This window comes from Mustelus asterias, chromosome 8 (assembly GCF_964213995.1).
Source record: "Mustelus asterias chromosome 8, sMusAst1.hap1.1, whole genome shotgun sequence".
NCBI classification, from domain to species: Eukaryota; Metazoa; Chordata; class Chondrichthyes; order Carcharhiniformes; family Triakidae; genus Mustelus; species Mustelus asterias.
In genome coordinates, this window is record NC_135808.1 from 17,575,087 (window position 1) to 17,591,786 (window position 16,700).

Consider the following 16,700-nt stretch of genomic DNA (forward strand, 5'->3'; position numbering starts at 1 on the left):
GGGCAGAGTATTCATAACGAAACTAATCTGTCAACGTTTATTTTCTTTTTTTGCTCAAAATGTCCTTTTTCAGTTTCTAGTTTCAGCACGTTTTTCTTTCTAAACTCCGTCCAGAATGTCCTCAGTTTTAATATTTGTGTGTCCGTGGCAGATTAAACGTTTTTATTTGCCACAGTGGGAGACCTTTTAACCTCCTGGGTTTTTATTTTCCCTGATGATCTTGGAAAGGTGCCATTTTGTACCATTTGCTCTTTATTACAGTCTCCAGCCCTGGGAGGGGAAGAAACCGACGTCTAGCCAAGTATTGTTATTCCAAGTTTCTGGCCCTTTCCTTTTCCAATCCAAGTTCCCAGTCAAAAGTTGCAGCTTGGCTTCCTAAAAAGGTAACATGTTGGTTGTTTGGCCGTCTGTAGCTGGGGCTGGACTGGCAGGGTTGGGCGAGGGGTCTAAAATTTCCTACCTGCGGCATATAGCTTAGTAGAGTGCCCTATCTGCTCTGCTGAGCTGCTGCAATTTACCGCTGTACTTCGTGTGTGGGTGTGTGTCTGCATGAATGTGTGTGCACGCAAGTGTGCGTACACCTGTGAGTGTGGTGTGTAGGAGCGTGTGCATGTGTGAATGTGTGTGCATGCAAGTGTGCGTACATCTGTGAATGTGGTGTGTAGGAGCGTGTGCATGTGTGAATGTGTGTGCATGCAAGTGTGCATACATCTGTTAGGTGTGTAGGAGCATGAGTGTGTGCGCTCACGCGTGAATGTGTGCACGCAAGTGTGCATGCATCTGTGGGTTTGGCGTGTAGGAGTGAGTATGTGTGCGTGAATGTGTGCACATAAGTGTGCATGCATCTGTGAGTGTGGTGTGTAGGAGTGAGTGTGTGTGCCTCGTGCATGTGAATGTGTGTGCACACAAGTGTACATATGTCTGTGTGCGCGCGCTCGTGAATGTGTGTATACGCATGAATGTGCGTACGACTGTGAGAGTGCTTTTGCCATTCTTCTGCCCACGGGGACCACTTTCTCAGATGGTGCAGACCCGTGCAACAGCTCAGTACTCTTGCAGCACAGCAGACACGTGGCCACAGCAGAGGCTTGGTAATGGTGATTCAGCATCTTGAGCCTCCCACTGCAAGGCATTTGTTACATTCCAGTCAAGTGGCTTGGAGCTTGGGTCGACTTCTGAGAAATATTCCATTCACCACATGGGGGGTTCAAGATTAGAAAACGTTTGGTGGAGTCGTGGCTGGCAGGAAATGCACACAGGCTGGAATCAAAGTTAGAATGACTTGTATGTTTAAAAAAGATGTGCATTTCTCTCCTGCCTTGATAACCTCAAGACACCCCTTAAGCACTTTATCGACTACCCTTTGGAGTGCAGTCACTGATGTAATGTAGGGAATGCAGCAGCCAATTTGTGCACAGAAAGCTCCCAGAAACAACAATGCATTAATGATCAGCTCATCTGTTTCATCAATGTCGTTTGAAGGATTAATATTAGGCCAGGACCCCAGGGATAGCTCCCCAGCTCCTCTTCAATATCGGGTTGTGGGATCTTTTACACCCAGCGGAGAGGGCAGATGTATTAATGCAGAATAATGGATACCTGGGAGTGAGTTACAGACTGGAATCTAATCGAGGGGTTCAGATGGTTTATATAGAGATTAATGGATACCTGGGAGTGAGTTACAGACTGGAATCTAATCGAGGGGTTCAGATGGTTTATATATAGAATAATGGATATCTGGGAGTGAGTTACAGACTGGAATCTAATCGAGGGGTTCCGATGGTTTATATATAGAATAATGGATATCTGGGAGTGAGTTACAGACTGGAATCTAATCGAGGGGTTCAGATGGTTTATATAGAGATTAATAGATACCTGGGAGTGAGTTACAGACTGGAATCTAATTGAGAGGTTCACAAATGAATGAACGCTAACGTAGGTTCGAACTGTCGCCCGATAATTTTGTTGCACCATGTTCTGCAGTCTTGTCCTTCTTTCTGCTCGGTGCCTATGTAGGTGCCACCCTGTTCCATGTTTTTGGTGTATGCTGGCATTTGACGCCAACAATTCGTGATTGTACCATTATAGCCTTTGGCTCATCATTGGTCACCAATAAACAGGAAACAAACGGCAAATGCTGCAGATCTGGAACCTAAACAGGAAACGCATTAGTGAATCCGTCTGCACCTCTGGCCGGGAAAGGCGGGTGAACATTTCAGGAGAGGAATCCTTCCCAGCAACTGACCAGCAAGGAAGCTTTTCATCGGGGGAGGGAGGGGAAGAGTTGGAGAGCGAATGAAAGCAGCTGTCTATCTAATCAGGGTTGAACGATCAGCAGACTGCTTCATAGCATAACAGGAAGCTTCAGTGATAACATTGAGGCAACAGTTTATACAATCAGAAAAATGGAGTGTGTAGATTGGGTGTGGGCCTGTGGTAAAAGGAAGATGACTGGGGCAATACAGCAGGATAAATTACATAGAATTATTTAAAATATATAGGACAGAAACAGGTTGTTCAACCAGACCCAGTCCATAACCGGCCTTCAGGCTCTACTCCAGCTCCTCCTGTCTTTCCTCATCTATTTCAATCAACCTAACGTCCTTTCTCCTTCAGCTCCCCTTTGAATATTCGCTTCAACAACTCCCCGTGGTAGCGAGATCCACATTCTCGCCACTATCTGGGCAAAGAGCTTTCTTCAAAGTCCAAAGATGTGTGGGTTAGGTTGATTGGCCGTGCTAAATTAACTCTAGTGTCAGGGGGATTAGCCGGGTAAATATGTGGGGTTACGGGAATAGGGTCTGGGCGGGATTGTGGTCGGTGCAGACTCGATGGGCCGAGTGGCCTCCTTCTGCACTGTAGGGATTCTACGATTCTAGAATTCCAGGTTTGAATTCACTGATTTTCTTACGTTGCTGCCTCTAGTTTCGATCTTCCTCACAAGTGGGGAATGTACTCTTGTCAAAACCCATCCTAATTTTAAGGGCTTCTATATTATGTGACTCTCTGCCTCGACCTTTCCCTTTTCAGGAGGTGAGAGCCAGTGGGTATAATGTTGTGTTTCTGGTACCGTCCTTTGTGCAGAGGAGGTTTACAAGAATGTTGAAAAGGCTTGAAGATTGCAGCAATGAGGAGAGATTGGACCAGGCGAGGGGTGTTTTCCTTCAAACACAGGAGGCTGCGGGGTTGAGGAATACAAAAATAGTGAGGGGCCTAGGCAGGAAGGGCTGGTTTACTGAGGGGGTCAGTTACCAGGGGAACTGGTAGAAGGATTAGTGGGAACGTGAGGAAAAACATCTTCACCCAGGAGCCTGTGGGTGTCTGGAATTCACTGCCTAAGTTGGTGATTGAGGCTGAAATGCTGAACTCATTTAACAAGGTACCTGGCTCTGTATCTGAAGTGCTGGAACCTGTGAGGTTCTGGACCAGATGCTGGAAAGTGCAATTAAAATGAGCCAAGAGTTTGGAACATAGAACATAGAACATTACAGCGCAGTACAGGCCCTTCGGCCCTCGATGTTGCGCCGACCTGTGGAACCAATCTAAAGCCCTGTTAATCTACACTATTCCAATATCATCCATATGTTTATCCAATAACCATTTGAATGCTCTTAATGTTGACGAGTCCACTACTGCTGCAGGCAGGGCATTCCACGCCCTTACTACTCTCTGAGTAAAGAAACTACCTCTGACATCTGTCCTATATCTATCACCCCTCAATTTAAAGCTATGTCCCCTCGTGTTAGCCATCACCATCCGAGGAAAAAGGCTCTCACTATCCACCCTATCTAATCCTCTGATCATCTTGTCTGCCTCTATTAAGTCACCTCTTAACCTTCTTCTCTCTAACGAAAACAACCTCAAGTCCCTCAGCCTTTCCTCATACGATCTTCCCACCATACCAGGCAACATCCTGGTAAATCTCCTCTGCACCCTTTCCAACGCTTCCACATCTTTCCTATAATGCGGCGACCAGAAGAGTACGCAATACTCCAAATGCGGCCGCACCAGAGTTTTGTACAGTTGCAGCATGACCACATGGCTCCGAAACTCAATCCCTCTACCAATAAAAGCTAACACACCGTACGCCTTCTTAACAACCCTATCAACCTGGGTGCCAACTTCCAGGGATCTGTGCACATGGACACCCAGATCCCTCTGTTCATCCACACTACCAAGTATCTTACCATTAGCCCAGTACTCTGTATTCCTGTTACTCCTTCCAAAGTGAATCACCTCACACTTTTCCGCATTAAACTCCATTTGCCACCTCTCAGCCCAGCTCTGCAGCTTATCTATGTCCCTCTGTAACCTGCCACTTCCCTCCGCACTGTCTACAACTCCACCGACTTTAGTGTCATCCGCAAATTTACGAATCCATCCTTCTACACCCTCATCCAGGTCATTTATAAAAATGACAAACAGCAGTGGCCCCAAAACAGATCCTTGCGGTACATCACTAGTAACTGAACTCCGGGATGAACGTTTCCCATCAACCACCACCCTCTGTTTTCTTACAGCTAGCCAATTCCTGATCCAAATCACTAAATCACCCTCAATCCCATGTGTCTGTATTTTCTGCAATAGCTTACCCTGGGGAACCTTATCAAACGCTTTGCTGAAATCCATATACACCACATCAACTGCTTTACCCTCATCCACCTCTTTGGTCACCTTCTCAAAGAACTCAATAAGGTTTGTGAGGCACGACCTACCCTTCACAAAACTGTGCTGACTATCCTTAATCAAATTATTCCTTTCTAGATGATTATAAATCCTATCTCTTATAATCCTTTCGAAAAATTTGCCCACAACAGAAGTAAGGCTCACCGGTCTATAATTACCAAGGTTGTCCCTTGAACAAGGGGACAACATTTGCTATCCTCCAGTCTTCTGGCACTGTTCCTGTAGACAATGACGACACAAAGATCAAAGCCAAAGGCTCTGCAATCTCCTCTCTATCCTCCCAGAGAATCCTAGGATAAATCCCATCCGGCCCAAGGGACTTATCTATTTTTACCCTTTCCAGAATTGCTAACACCTCCTCCTTATGAACCTCAATCTCATCCATCCAACAGCCTGCATCTCAGTACTCCCCTCGACAACACTGTCCCTCTCCTGTGTGAATACCGACGAAAAATATTCATTTAGTGCCTCTCCTATCTCTTCAGACCTCACGCACAACTTCCCACTACTGTCCTTGACTGGCCCTAATCTTACCCTAGTCACTCTTTTACTCCTGACATACCTATAGAAAGCTTTAGGGTTTTCCTTGATCCTACCTGACAAAGACTTCTCATGTCCCCTCCTGGCTCTTCTTAACTCTTTCTTTAGGTCCTTCCTGGCTAACTTGTAACTCTCAAGTGCCCTAACTGAGCCTTCACGTCTCATCTTTACATAAGTCTCCTTCTTCCTCTTCACAAGAGATTCAACCTCTTTAGTAAACCATGGTTTCCCTCACACGACTGCTTCCTCCCTGCCTGACAGGTACATATTTATTGAGGACGCGTAGTAGCTGTTCCTTGAACAAGCTCCACATTACAATTGTGCCCATCCCCTGCAGTTTCCTTCCCCAACCTATGCTTACTTCATAAGTAAGAAGGGGAGAGGGGTTGGGGGCATTGTTTTTTCTTTTGGGGGCCTCTCTGGCCCTTATGGGAGGCACAGAGAGTGGGTAAAGAGGGAAGGGATGGGGGGGGGGTGGATTCTCTCCCCAGATGTTGGGGGGGTCAGAAAGAAAATGACAGAGGCTGGGGTGTGGCCCCTGGTTTCAGAGAGGGGGAGGTTGGGGACATTAAGGGGCAATGATGCAAAAAAAATAATATCCCTCTCCCTTGATGGGTTGACTCATTGTAGACACATAATCTTCTTCACTGATTGGTTGGAGAGCTCACTTCCGGAAGGGGGAGGAAGGACTCACTTACCCCGGAAGTAGATGATCGGGGAGACCCGAAGCAGGGTGTGCTGGAGCTGTGGGGCCTGGAAGAGGAGCTGTTTTTTGGCAAAATTTGTTTTCCTGTCTCCTTCCTTTATTGGTCGGTGAAGGGAGTGGGCGGCCGACATGTCGAAGTTTACTTTTTCTCTTTTTCTTTGGCTGACGCAGACCCGATGGGCTGAATGGCCTCTTTCCTCTCTGTAACCTTTCTGTGATTCTAAATCCTTTGCACTCTATCCAATGCCTCACATCCTTCTATAATGGGGTTTCCAGAATTGTACATGGCGTCCCAAGTGTGGTCTAACCTTGGTTCAATTGGTGTAGTTTTTCAATTCTCTCTCTCTCCCTCTCTCGAGCACCCAGTCTGTAGCTTGTTTTAATCATAGAATCCCTACAGTGCAGAAGGAGGCCATTCAGCCCATCGAGTCTCCACTGACCACAATCCCACCCAGGCCCTATCCCGATAACTCCATGCATTTACCCTTCCTAGTCCCCCTGACACTAAGGATCAATTTAGCATGGCCAATCTAGCTAACCTGCATATCTTTGGACTGTGGGAGGAAACCGGAGCACCCGGAGGAAACCCACACAGACACGGGGAGAATGTGTAGACTCCACACAGACAGTCACCCAAGCCAGGAATCGAACCCGGGTCCCTGACGCTGTGAGGCAGCAGTGCTAACCACTGTGCCACCATTAACTTTAACTATGGATTTATTAACCAGTGTCACTACTTTCAAGTGTCTTGTCTATTTGTACTCCTTTCGCAAGATCTTCCACTGCATTTAGGTTTTTATTTTTCAAATAAGGCGGCACCTTCTAATTTTCCTGACCAAAATGTGCAACCTCTCAGTTAGTTAACTGGTTTTGAAATTCATTTGACAATTCTGTTCCCATCTTGCAAGTTTTTTTTTTAATGTCATCTTGTACTTTGCTTCCATTACCGCCTTCCTATCCATTTGTTTGAAGTCACCTGCAAGCCTCCAGAAGCGAAATTGTTAACACAGATGCTGGACAGCGGTGGTACCAGCACTGAATCATTGAGGGACACCCCTCCTGACACCCTGGAAAAACTATCTTCTTACCCCAACTCTCCACTTGTTTTTCTCTCTCAAAACCAACTAGTCGTCCATTTTGCTACTAGGGCTCTGACCCCGCACGCATCACCTTATCTTATTCTTTGATCTGTGTTGCCTCATCTTTTCAGGATACATCTACTCTCTCTGTCATTGCTTCAAAAGAAAATTGAACGTGTTTTCTCTGGCAAGAATTTCCCTTTTGAAATCCAAGCCAACCGTTCATGATTGTATTGTCCCTTTTAATAGGAATTCCATTGGATTTCTTGCCATCGATATTAAGCAGCCGACTCTCTCGTTTCCCCATGAGAGCAGTTTGAAAGGTACCTGTAAGAGGAGTCTCCCTGGACAATATTTATCCTTCCACTGACGTCACTTATTTAAAAAATTAATTCATGGAATGTGGGCATCACTGGCAGAGCCATCCCGAATTGCCCTTGATCCGTGAGTGGCTCGCTCAGATGGAGTGAAATAGAATCTGAGAGCAGTACAGCACAGAGGGAGGCCATTCAGCCCATCGAGTTGGGGCCAGCTCTCTCAACGCTGTACCACTTCCCGGACTCTTCCCACATATCTCTGTGATTTATCTTTTAAAAGTTTATTTATTAGTCACAAGTAGGCTTACATTAACGTTGTAATTAACTTACTGTGAAAACCCCCTAGTCATCACACTCCGGCGCCAGTTCGGGTGCACTGAGGGAGAATTTAGCATGGCCAATGCACCTAACCAGCACATTTTTCGGATTATGGGAGGAAACCCACGCAGACACGGGGAGAATGTGCAAACCCCACACAGACAGTGACCTGAGGCCAGGAATTAAACGCAGGTCCCTGGCACTGAGGTAGCAGTGCTAACCACTTTTTCGCTTTTCCCCCTTGGAGAAGTCATCACTTTGTGATGTGTATTAACAATGTCGCCCAACTGGGTCTGTGGGTGCGGGCAGCAATCCCCACCCACCCAATCATTTAAGAGTCAGCCCCATTGCAGTGGGGCTGGAGTCACATGTAGGACAGACCGGGTAAGGGCAGCAGATTCCCTTCCCTAAAGGGACATAAGTGAACCAGATGGGTTTTTTATGACAATGGATGACAGTTGTCATTCCTGAGACCAGCTTTCAATTCCAGATTTATTCATTGGATTCAAATTCCAGCCATGAACCCGTGTCCCTGGATTATTAGTTCAGCAACATTACCACTGCGCCACCATCTCCCCACTGCTAATTTACGACAGTGACTTAAAAGACAAAAGTACTTCATTGCCTGTAGACATAGCAGGTCTTAGATTTTGTTTTAAGTGCTGAGGGCGATCACCTCTGTGCTGTGTGTGAGGGCAGCCAGCTTCAGCTGGAGTTCCCACAGCAGTCACGGTCCAGAGACTGTTGTGCTCCGTTCATCCTCCAAGTTAATGTGTAAAGGAGTTGGACTTTTGGCCCTGCGTCCACTGACCAGGACATGAAGTTTAGCCAATTGCAAACGCACCAGTCATCGGTTGGCGTGGACTTTGCTTGGCTGAGTCAGACTGCACCTGGGCAAAGTACTGCACTGGGTCGGTAGCAGATAGAGTGGGCAAAGTACTGCACTGGGTCGGTAGCAGATAGAGTCTGTGCACCATTCCCAGGGCCATTGCCTTTTTGTTTGTTGTTGTTGCTGACAATCTGATGACTTGGTAGAAAGTGGCCTGATGCAACTCTCCAAGGCCGTGAACTGTACCACTTGTGGCTTTTGACCACCTTTAAAACGATGCCCATCAGTCAGTGGAATCGGCAGCAGGGAACCCAGGTAACTTGCTCCTTTCAGATTTTGCTCACAGGAGATGAATCATTCAGCCTGTCAGGACCAATTCTTCCCCTCCTGCACCCTGGCACTGTTTACTGGTAAGCAGGGTGTCTGCTCCCCAGGGCTTCTGGCGGCTGCTGTGTGGGAACAAACTTAAAGAAGGAGTGACTACTTCCCTTCTCTTTCTTTCATTCTCATTCTCTTTCTCTCTCCCCTTCTCTCTCTCTCCCTCCCCTTCTCTCTCTCTCCCTCCCCTTCTCTCTCTCTCCCTCCCCTTCTCTCTCTCTCCCTCCCTTCTCTCTCTCTCCCTCCCCTTCTCTCTCTCTCCCTCCCCTTCTCTCTCTCTCCCTCCCCTTCTCTCTCTCTCTCTCCCCCTTCTCTCTCTCTCCCTCCCCTTCTCTCTCTCTCCCTCCCCTTCTCTCTCTCTCCTCCCCTTCTCTCTCTCTCCCTCCCCTTCTCTCTCTCTCCCTCCCCTTCTCTCTCTCTCCCTCCCCTTCTCTCTCTCTCCCTCCCCTTCTCTCTCTCTCCCTCCCCTTCTCTCTCTCTCCCTCCCCTTCTCTCTCTCTCCCTCCCCTTCTCTCTCTCTCCCTCCCCTTCTCTCTCTCTCCCTCCCCTTCTCTCTCTCTCCCTCCCCTTCTCTCTCTCTCCCTCCCCTTCTCTCTCTCTCCCTCCCCTTCTCTCTCTCTCCCTCCCTTTCTCTCTCTCCCTCCCCTTCTCTCTCTCTCCCTCCCTTCTCCTCTCTCTCCTCCCTCCCTTCTCTCTCTCTCCCTCCCCTTCTCTCTCTCTCCCTCCCCTTCTCTCTCTCTCCCTCCCCTTCTCTCTCTCTCCCTCCCCTTCTCTCTCCCTCCCCTTCTCTCTCCCTCCCCTTCTCTCTCCCTCCCCTTCTCACTCCCTCCCCTTCTCTCTCCCTCCCCTTCTCTCTCTCTCTCCCCTTCTCTCTCTCTCTCCCCTTCTCTCTCTCTCTCCCCTTCCTCTCTCTCTCTCCCCTTCTCTCTCTCTCCCCTTCTCTCTCTCTCCCCTTCTCTCTCTCTCCCTTCTCTCTCTCTCCCCTTCTCTCTCTCTCTCCCCTTCTCTCTCTCTCTCCCCTTCTCTCTCTCTCTCCCCTTCTCTCTCTCTCTCCCCTTCTCTCTCTCTCTCCCCTTCTCTCTCTCTCTCCCCTTCTCTCTCTCTCTCCCCTTCTCTCTCTCTCTCCCCTCTCTCTCTCTCTCCCCTTCTCTCTCTCTCCCCTCTCTCTCTCTCTCCCCTTCTCTCTCTCTCTCCCCTTCTCTCTCTCTCTCCCCTTCTCTCTCTCTCTCCCCTTCTCTCTCTCTCTCCCCTTCTCTCTCTCTCTCCCCTTCTCTCTCTCTCTCCCCTTCTCTCTCTCTCTCCCCTTCTCTCTCTCTCTCCCCTTCTCTCTCTCTCTCCCCTTCTCTCTCTCTCTCCCCTTCTCTCTCTCTCTCCCCCTTCTCTCTCTCTCTCCCCTTCTCTCTCTCTCTCCCCTTCTCTCTCTCTCTCCCCTTCTCTCTCTCTCTCCCCTTCTCTCTCTCTCTCCCCTTCTCTCTCTCTCTCTCTCCCCTTCTCTCTCTCTCTCTCTCCCCTTCTCTCTCTCTCTCTCTCCCCTTCTCTCTCTCTCTCTCTCCCCTTCTCTCTCTCTCTCTCTCCCCTTCTCTCTCTCTCTCCCTCTCCCCTTCTCTCTCTCTCTCCCTCTCCCCTTCTCTCTCTCTCTCCCTCTCCCCTTCTTTCTCTCTCTCCCTCTCCCCTTCTCTCTCTCTCTCCCTCTCCCCTTCTCTCTCTCTCTCCCTCTCCCCTTCTCTCTCTCTCTCCCTCTCCCCCCCCTTCTCTCTCTCTCTCTTGTTCAGATCCTCAGGCTTAGGTCTCCCCTCCCTCCTCCGAGCAAGCCCCAGGACCTGTATGGAACAGAACAAAGAACAGTACAGCACAGGAAACAGGCCCTTCGGCCCTCCAAGCCTGTGCCGCTCATTGGTCCAACTAGACCATTTGTTTGCATCCCTCCATTCCCAGACTGCTCATGTGACTATCCAGGTAGTCTTAAACGATGTCGGCGTGCCTGCCTCCACCACCCTACTTGGCAGCACATTCCAGGCCCCCACCCTCTGTGTAAAAACCATCCCTCTGATATCTGAGTTATACCTCGCCCCTCTCACCTTGAGCCCGTGACCCCTCGTGATCGTCACCTCCGACCTGGGAAAAAGCTTCCCACTGTTCACCCTATCTATCCCCTTCATAATCTTGTACATCTCTATTAGATCTCCCCTCATTCTCCGTCTTTCCAGGGAGAACAAGCCCTGTTTACGCAATCTCTCCTCATAGCTAAGACAACATACCAGGCAACAGGAATGTGTAACAGGAACGATTTGGGCAGTGTTGGGACGGTGGCTGCACATCGTGGGACTCGGGGTGGGGAGTGAAATAGAATCTGAGAATAGTATAACACAGAAGGAGGCCACTCAGCCTGTTCAGTCTGGGTCAGTTCTCTTGAGGCTGTGCCTGGGTATTAAAAAACCTCCAACCTGGTCTCTGAGCCGTGGGCAGCAGCCCACACCCACATCCCCTCCTAACTGTACCATCCCCAACCCCCCCCCCCCACCACAAAGCCCCCCACCCAAGCTACCCAGCCCATGGGATCTGGGCTCTGCCTTTCCTCACTGCATCTTCCTGGCTGGACAATCGTAAAATCCTGCCCGAGGCCAACGGAGATTTCCGTTCTGCGAGGCTCACCCACCCCGAGTCCAGGGCGGGCGAGGTGGTAAAGATCCGGCCTGTGTCACAGGTGGGGTAGCGCAGTCTCTGCTGAGCATGTTGATCTGATCGTCACCGCACTGCTGTGTGCGTCTGTGTGCCAAACCATAAATGGCGATGGTCTGAAGTGAACGTGAGACCCGTCTTGTCTTTTGGCCTCTTGCTGTGCGTCACGTGCCGGTAGGGAGAACGTTAGCGTTCACAGGGCCACTGCAGGTGTCCCTGACGGCTGTTGTCCTCCCTTTCTCTCTCCCAGGGAAGCGGATGGGCAGCACAGCCACTTGCTGTGAGAGGGCGATCAAAATTCAGAGCATCCCACCGTGTCCGGCTGTGGCTCTGGGCTGCTCTCGGTCAATGGCTCACGTGAAGCATGTTTCACTGGAATGCTGCCAGGGCCTAAAGGGTTACATTGCAAGGGCAGCTTACGCAGCCTGTGATTCTATTCCCTGCAACGTGGTACATTATGGGATGGTATAATTAAGGTGTTTAACATAATTAAAGGATTTGATAGGGAGGATAAAGAGAGAAACACTTGAAGGAGTCTAGGTCAAGGAGGGGAGAAGAGAAAGTTAAGAGGAGAATTGATCGAGGTATTCGAAATCATGAGAGACCTGGACCTGTAGATAGTTCCCTGTTCCCATACATGAAGGGATTGTGAACCGAGAGAGAAGGACGCTCTTACTCTCGAGGGAGTGCAGCGAAGGTTTACCAGGCTGATTCCGGGGATGGCGGGACTGATGTATGAGGAGATTGACGAGGTTAGGATTGTTTTCGCTGAAGTTCAGAAGAATGAGGAGGGATCTTATAGAGGCTTATAAAATTCTAACAGGGTTAGACAGGGTAGATGCAGGGAGGATGTTCCCAATGGTGGGGGAGTCCAGAACCAGGGGTCACAGTCTGAGGATTCAGGGTACACCTTTTAGGGCGGATTTGAGACATTTCTTCACCCAAAGAGTGTGGAATTCATTACCACAGGAAGTAGTTGATGCTAAAACATTGAATGTATTCAAGAAGCGGCTGGATACTTGTGACGAATGGGATCAAAGGTTATGGGGAGAAAGCAGGTTTAGACTATTGAGTTGGACGATCAGCCATGATTGTGATGAATGGTGGAACAGGCTCGAAGGGCTGAATGGCCTCCTCCTGCTCCGATCTTCTATGTCTCTACGAGAAAGCAGATTTAAAGTAATTGGTAAAAGGAGCAAAAATGATCAGAGGAAATATTTTTTTACACAGCGAGTGGTTAGGGTCTGGAATGCACTGCCCGATCGTATGGAGGAGGAACATTCAATTGATTCATTGAAAAGGGAATCTGAAAAGGAAAGGAAAATGTACAGGAAGAAGACGGGGAAATGGCAGTGAGCGAGTTGCTCTCATTCGAAGAGCCAGTACAGCCATGATGGGCCGAATGGCTTCCTTCAGCACTATAACAATTCTGTAATTCTGTTCAAGGCTGAAGTCAGGTAGCACCTCTTCACACAGAGGGCAGTAGAAACCTGGAACTCTATATCCCCGCAAAATGCAGTGGAGGTTAGGGGGTTAATTGGAAATGTCCAGACTGAGATTTTATAGATTGTATTTTTTGTGGTGGGTGAGGATATATTAAAGTGGTTAGCACTGCTGCCTCACAGCGCCAGGAACCCGGGTTCAATTCCGGCCTCGGGTCACTGTCTGCGTGGAGTTTGCACGTTCTCCCCATGCCTGCGTGGGTTTCCTCCGGGTGCTCTGGTTTCCTCCCACACCCCAAAGATGTGCAGATTAGGTTGATTGACGATGTTAAATCATCTCTTGAGTGTCCCAAGATGGATAGGTTTGGGCAATTAGCGGGGTAAATATGAAGGGTTACGGGGATAGGACCTCGGTAGGATGTTCTTTCAGGGAGTTGGTGTAGACTTGATGGGCTGAATGGCCTCTTTCTGCAGTGTATGGTAATGAAAATGAAGTTTAAGATGTAGACTAGGCGTGAATGACGGGTGGAATAGGCTGACTGGTCTCCTGCCACTCCGAGGAACTCCTCAGAAACATCTAGTCACACAATGGTCCCACTATATTACAATGGATGTGTACAATGACCACTAGCAGTCAGAGCAGCTAAGAACATATGGTTGCCATTTGGTCCCTTATGCTGTTACCAGCTCATCCACTAGAGCGATTGAGTCCACAATAGCTCTTTTCTTTGACCCCTCTCGGATTATTATCTCCAAGACAATCGTGGCATTTAAAAGGGAATTCAGTCACCTCTTCTCAAATGCAATGAGCGACTTTTGAGTTTGACAGTCGCTTGGAATGTATTCCAGGCCCATTTAACCCATTTCAGTTCCTCCTGCCTTCTTTCCCCACCTGCCTTCTTTCCCCTCCTTCCTTTTTCCCCCTCCTTCCTTTTTCCCCCTCCTTCCTTTTTCCCCCTCCTGCCTTTTTCCCCCTCCTGGCTTTTTCCCCCTCCTGACTTTCTCCCCCTCCTGCCTTTCTCCCCCTCCTGCCTTTTCTCCCCCTCCGGCCTTTTCTCCCCCTCCGGCCTTTTCTCCCCCTCCGGCCTTTTCTCCCCCTCCGGCCTTTTCTCCCCCTCCGGCCTTTTCTCCCCCTCCGGCCTTTTCTCCCCCTCCGGCCTTTTCTCCCCCTCCGGCCTTTTCTCCCCCTCCGGCCTTTTCTCCCCCTCCGGCCTGCTTTGCCCTCTGTCTGTCCTCTACCTTGTTGTTGATTGCAAGAATAGATGCCAGTCAGCCACCACTGCCTCACCCGCTGTGCCCATCCAGAATATGCGGGCCTTAAACTGTGGGTAGGGGCAATTGTACAAGCCTGATCCTGCTCTCACCCTGTGCCACCCACTTTCTGGGAGTGGGGGGGGAGCGACTGGATTGAGGTCAGGCCAAGACTCCTTAGGCAGCACCTACCAAACTCACGACCGCCACTGCCTAGAAGGACAAGGGCAGCAGGCACCTGGGAACACCACCATCTGCAAGTTCCAATCCAAGCCACTCACCAACCTGACTCGGAAATATATCGGCCGTTCCTTCACTGTCGTTGGGTCAAAATCCTGGAACTGCCCCCCTCCCCACCATCCCCCCCCCCCCCAACAGCACTGTGGGTGTCCCTACACCTCAGGGGACTGCAGCAGTTGAAGAAGGCAGCTCACCACCACCTTCTCAAGGGGCAATAAATGCTGGCCAAGCCATGAATGAATTTTTTTTTAAAAAAGCATAAACCTAGAGTGTCTTGAGTTACACCCTCTACGGGTTTACAGATTTAGCTCCTGGAGATTACGGCCACAGTTTCACACAGCCCCTCATGTTCTCGCAGTCCTGCCCTGGGAAGGCTGGTTTACCCCGTCCATTCTGCAACTGCGCAGTTAGTGGCAGAGGGAGTGGTCTAAAACTGCGGGGGAAGGGGATCCTCATCCTCATGTTCAAATCCCTCCGTCGCCCCCATCCCTGTCCCATCTCTGCGACCTGCAGTCCCTATAGCCCTCTGAGAACACTGCACTCCTCCAGTCCCGGCCTCTTCACTCATGCCCTACTTCCTTCAGCAGTCCAGGGCTCGGGCTCTGGAAGCATTTCTATGGAAGTCTGCGCCTCCCTCTCCTGCTTTAAGACTCGGTTTTAAGGCTGCCCCTCTGACCAAGCTTTCGGTGACCTGCCCTCACACACAGACTTGGGGATGGGAGGGGGACTTGTGTTTCTATAGCGCCTTCCACAGGGCATTCCAATGCATTGCACAGCCAGGGAAGCACCAAGTGTTGTAATGTGGGAGACAAGGCAGCCAATTTGCGCACAGCAAGATCCCACATAGAGCAACGATGGGCACCGTATGTTACTCTGTGATTCCCCCCTCCTGTGAAACACCTTGTGTTAAACCCCTGAGGTCCAGTCAGTGAACAAGGAGAGCAGGTGTCAGTATTTACCTCAGATATAGATTTATAAAAGTATAGTTTATTTCTTATTCACAAGTTGGCTTCCATTAACACGGCAATGAAGTTACTGTGAAAATCCCCTAGTTGCCACACCCCGGCGCCTGTTCGGGTACACTGAGGGGGAATTTAGCATTTAGGCCAATACATCTAACCAGCACATCTTTCACACTGTGGGAGGAAACCGGAGCACCCGGAGGAAACCCACGCAGACACGGGGAAACGTACAGACTCCGCACAGACAGTGACCCAAGCCAGGAATCGAACCCGGGTCCCTGGCACTGTAAGGCAGCGGTGCTAACCACTGCACCACCCCCAAGCCAAACGTTAGTGTACAGCTCCTAACTCTGACCATAAAAATGCTGCCAATGAGTGTCATAAACGCATACACACACATATAAACATACAAATTAGCAGCAGGAGTCGGCCACTCGGCCCCTCGAGCCTGCTGCACCATTCTATAAGATTGCAGCTGATCTGATTGTAACCTCAGTCCCACATTGCTGCCGACCCCCTGATAACCTTTCACCCCCTCGTTAATCAAGAATCTACCTCACTCTGCCTTAAAAATAGTCAAAGACTGCCTTTTGAGGAAGGTGTACAGGTTAGGTTGATTGGCCATGCTAAATTGAACCCAGTGTCAGGAGGATTAGCGGGGGAAATGGGGGTTACGGGAATAGGGCCTGGGTGGGATTGTGGTCGGTACAGACCCGATGGGCCGAATGACCTCCTTCTGTACTGCAGGGATTCTATGATTCTAAGAGAGTTCCAGAGACTCACGACATCTGAGGGAAAATAATTCTCCTCATCTCCGTTTTAAATGGGCGACCCGCTTATTTTTAAACAGTGACTCCTTAAATTCTCCAACAAGAGGTAACATCCTCTCCACACCCACCCTGTCCAGACCCCTCACGATCTTGCATGTTTCGATCAAATCACCTCCGACTCTAAGCTTCAGTGGACACAAGTCCAGCCTGTCCTGATAAGACAGCCCACCCATTCCAGGTATTAGTCGAATAAACCTTCTCTGAACTGCTTCCGAGTGTGTCTCATTATTCTTTTAATAAAACACGGTGGCACAGTGGTTAGCACTACTGCCTCACAGCACTGGGGACCCGGGTTCGATTCCCGGCTTGGGTCACTGTCTGTGCGGAGTCTGCACGTTCTCCCCGTGTCTGCGTGGGTTTCCTCCGGGTGCTCCGGTTTCCTCCCACAGTCCGAAAGACGTGCTGGTTAGGTGCATTGGCCATATAAAATTCTCCCTCGGTGT

The 16,700-nt window shown here is 49.6% G+C and overlaps 1 protein-coding gene across 3 annotated transcripts in view; it reads left to right on the top strand.

Annotated features, from left to right (window-relative positions):
- The window catches only part of LOC144496876 (alpha-1,3-mannosyl-glycoprotein 2-beta-N-acetylglucosaminyltransferase-like), a 53,861-nt gene that overhangs the window by 8,692 nt on the left and 28,469 nt on the right, over nucleotides 1-16,700 (top strand). Inside the window, exon 1 of one of the 3 annotated variants that reach the window (XM_078217458.1) lies at nucleotides 8,780-8,885. The exons of 1 other annotated variant lie outside the window; for it this stretch is intronic. The gene's annotated coding sequence lies outside the window, so the exon portion shown is untranslated. Of the gene's footprint in view, nucleotides 1-8,779; nucleotides 8,886-10,633; nucleotides 10,810-16,700 lie in introns of those variants that run through there. One more of the 3 variants, XM_078217459.1, reaches the window with a different exon arrangement.